Here is a 4,124-nt window from a genome sequence, read left to right as displayed (position 1 = left end):
CTGTAGAAAAAGATGACCGAGGTGTTATCCTAGATTCTCTTCGTGATGCAGCCCCAAGAGGGACTCGGGAAACCACTGTCCTGCAGAAATAAATCAAGCAGATGCCACAACACCTGGGACACATTTGCCAGAAAGGAAGTGTAATTGCAGAATTCCCCAGGAATTCCTGCAGAGGTTTGCTGCCTCTGTCACCCTTGAATGTCCTGGTCTGTGGGTCAGAGGCGTCTTCTTGGTTACCAGACACCTCCTGCCCTGGGCTGTCATCCTCACCTCTGCCTGCAGCCCCGGGGAAGGCCACTAGCTCAGACCAGCCTCCCTCTGCTCGGCCCCAACGGGTTTCACCTGCAGTGAGTGAGGCTTGTGGTCGTGGAGCCTGTGAAGGTTCCCTTTCTTGGGAAAAGAGTCTCAGCAGATATAACTAAAAGGGCTTCTCTGGTGGTTCAGCAGGTAAAGAATCTGCCTGTAATGCAGGAGACCCGGGTTCGATCCCTGGGTGGGGAAGATCCCCCGGAGGAGGGGATGGCAACTCACTTCAGTATTCTGGCCTGGAGAGTCCCATGGACAGAGGAGCCTGGTGGGCTACAGTCCATGGGGTCGCGACTGAGTGACTAAACCACCCAGTGAGACTAAGGATTTTGAGACCAGGAGACTCATCCTGGGTGACCAGGATGGTTCTAAATGCCCTCATGCATCCTTATAAGAAAGAGGCCGAGGGAGGTTTGATACACAGAGGCGACAGCAACGTGAAGATGGAGCCAGAGGTTGGAGAAAGGAGCTGGGGGCAAGGAGTGGGCTTCTCCCTGGAGCCTCCAGAGGGAGCAAGTCTCCAAGATAACCTTGATTTGGGCCCAGCCAAACTGATGTTGGACTTCTGGCCTCCAGAGGTGGGAGGAGAAAAAAGGTGTCTGCGGTTTCAAGGCACCCCGTTTGTGGTATTTTTGCTATAGCCACTTCAGGAAATGAATGAACCAACCCCTGGGGGCGCCTCTGGAGCTTGGCGCTCATTAGACAGCCTAAAAGAGCACAGGTTACTGCCCTCAGGGGAGCCCTTGATCAGTGGTGCTGGTTTAGTTGCTAAGTCGTGTCCAACTCTTGCAACCCCACAGACTGTAGCCCCACCAGGCTCCTCTGTCCGTGAGATTCTCCAGGCAAAAATACTGGAGTGGGTAGCCTATCCCTCCTCCAGGGGATCTTTCTGACCCAGGGATTGAACCCAGGTCTCCGGGATTACAGGCAGACTCTACCAATTGAGCCACCAGGGAAGCCCAGGTTGAGGGGACAGATAATGAGCCAGGCAAGGGCAGCTGCTCTTCCTCTCCTTCCTGGGCAGGTGGGAAGCTCTGAGATAGGTCCACACCCTCTGCAGAGGATTCTGGCGGGCAACTCGCAAGCACATTTTATATGGTTTTCCCTTTTCTTATTTCCCTTCCCCCATCCTACTGAGCATACCCGCACACACACGCATCCTTCACTCCTGCCTCCTGGGACCGTGTGCCATCAACCAAATTAACTGCTGCACACAGCTTGTGTCTCAACTCTGGCATTGGGGGCACTCTGCCTCAGGCAAGACTCACCTCCAAGATTCGGATTCAAATGACATTCAAGAAAAGCCTTATGGGATTGTTACAAGTATGAGATTAAAGGGCCAGCCCATCAGGAACAGTCTTCCGAGCACTATGGAAAGAGCGGTGTGACACCAACCGCTTTCTTCTGTACCCATTTTCTAAACGGGTGTTTCTCAGACTGGGGTTTATTAAAAATAGTTGGCAGGGTTGAGGCAGGAGGGCAAAACTTAGCTTTGATTTCATTTCAGTGATCATTTAAAAAAAAAAATGGATAGGATCAACTGAATGAGGCCACGCAGGGAAGCCCCATGCCGGGGACTCTTTAGGCGCTTGTGACTCTTGGACGGCTGTGATGGTGCCCAGGATCGCCTGTGGTTACAAGGTTTTAACTCAGTTTCTCAGAAGAGTCTGTTTTCTTTCATTCATAAGAAAGTCTTTTCATTTACAAGGGTCCACATGTAACTCAGGTTTGAGAAACACCACTCTAACTGGCTACGGTGTGACAGTGGGTAAGTGGTTAAGCGCAGGGGTTAGGCCTTGGGTTAAGTTCTAGACCCATTTCCTATAAGTTGTGTGACTCTGAACAAGTTACTCAAACCCTCTGAGCTGTAGCTTCCTGCTCTATAAATGGCAGTGCTAACAATAGTTACAGCATTGATTGTTTAGTCTGACACGTTTGTGACTGCACGGACTGGGAGCCCTCCAGGCTCCTCTGTCCACGGGATTCTCCAGGCAAGAAAACTGGAGCGGGTTGCTATTTTCTTCTCCAGGGATCTTCCCGACCCAGGGATCAAATCCGGGTCTCCTGCATTGGCAGGTGGATTCGCTGTGGCTGAGCCACCTGGGAAGGCCCTAGTTACAGCATAGGGTTGTTCTAAATCTGACATGAAATAAAGTACATGAAGTGCTTACTTAGCACAATGCCAGGTTCAATAGCGTCCTTGTGAATAATAACAATCAACCAGTAGAAGATCTAGTGGTCACAGCAACAATAATAGTGACATAGTAGGGATAACTGACATTGACACAAAGGAAGCATTTTCTGCGCTAGGGACCAATCCCTCGGTCTTACTCCCTTTTCACCACAAGGGGGCGTAGTCAAGAGCTCAAACTGTGCCCTGCGAAAGGCGACCCTACTTTCCCTCCGGTAGCAATTTTGTTAAAAAGGAACGCACTGATCTCCCAGGCGTCCTTGGTCTGTACTCCTGGGGTCTCCATTTTATTCACAGGGTTCTAAAGGTCAGACTACAATCCAAAAAAAAAAACAACAACAACAATAATAATAGCTAAGGTATGTAACTTATTGCATACCTACAGGGCCCTGAGTGAAGCCCTGGGTGTATGTGTGTGTGTGTGTGTGTGTGTGTGTACACACAGGTACATGCACGCATGTAAATAAATTATAGGAATTTAGTATGATCTCAGGGTGAAGGGTAGGGTTTAAATACTATGAGGAAAAATTGTATGGAGAAGCAGATATTTTCCTGATCAAAATATTTTAAAAAGTTAGACAGCCAAGAAGAAACTGTGCAAGGCTGACCTTGGAGTGTTTCCCTTTATGGACTCACGCACACTCACAGAATCACACACATACACACATAAATGTATCTGAAGTGTAGTTGGGTTCATCACCGCAGTGGTGGGAGGGTCACAGCTATGAAGGGCGGATTGCAGGACTCAGAAGTCACCAGCAGAATATAAACTGCTGCAGCCGCCACAGAAAAACAGGACGCAGGGTCCTCAAGAAACTGAAAATAGAGCCCTGAATATTCATTGGAAGGACCGACACTGAAGCTGAAGCTCCAATACTTTGGTCACCTGATGCAGAGAGTCGACTCCCTGAAAAAGACCCTGATGCTGGGAAAGATTGAGGGCAGGAGGAGAAGGGGACAATGACAGAGGATGAGATGGCTGGATGGCATCACCGACTCAATGGATATGAGTTTGAGTAAGCTCCGGGAGTTGGTGACGGACAGGGAGGCCTGGCATGCTGCAGCCCACGGGGTCACAAAGAGTCGGACACGACTGAGCAACTGAACAACAAGAGCTGCAATTCCAGTCCTAGGTGTATATCCAGGAAAAAACAAAAACTCTAATATGAAAAGACACATGCGACCCAGTGTTCATAGCAGCACTATTTACAATAGCCAAGACACGGAAGCAACCCCAGTGTGCAAAAACAGGCCATTGCATAAGAAGATGCAGCATGTATATATATACGTATAGATATATACACACACACGCGTATATATACAATGGAATATTAGCTATAAAAAGAATGGAATACTGCCATTTGCAGCAACATGGACGGACCTGCTGCTGAGTCTCGTCAGTCGTGTCCGACTCTGTGCGACCGCATAGACGGCAGCCCACCAGGCTCCCCGTCCCTGGGATTCTCCAGGCAAGAACACTGGAGTGGGTTGCCATTTCCTTCTCCAATGCGTGAAAGTGAAAAGTGAAAGGGAAGTCGCTCAGTCGTGTCCGACCCTCAGCGACCCCATGGACTGCAGCCTTCCAGGCTCCTCCGTCCATGGGATTTTCCAGGCAAGAGTACTGGAG

General features: G+C 49.6%; 1 long non-coding RNA gene across 1 annotated transcript in view; it reads right to left on the bottom strand.

Moving 5' to 3' along the window:
• LOC133258560 (uncharacterized) overlaps positions 1–4,124 on the bottom strand; it is a 35,113-nt gene that overhangs the window by 25,977 nt on the left and 5,012 nt on the right. The window lies entirely within an intron of this gene.

This window comes from Bos javanicus, chromosome 12, assembly GCF_032452875.1.
Source record: "Bos javanicus breed banteng chromosome 12, ARS-OSU_banteng_1.0, whole genome shotgun sequence".
NCBI classification, from domain to species: domain Eukaryota; kingdom Metazoa; phylum Chordata; class Mammalia; order Artiodactyla; family Bovidae; genus Bos; species Bos javanicus.
The sequence above is the reverse complement of the archived record's forward strand: the minus strand, read 5'-3'. Positions and strand labels throughout refer to the sequence as shown.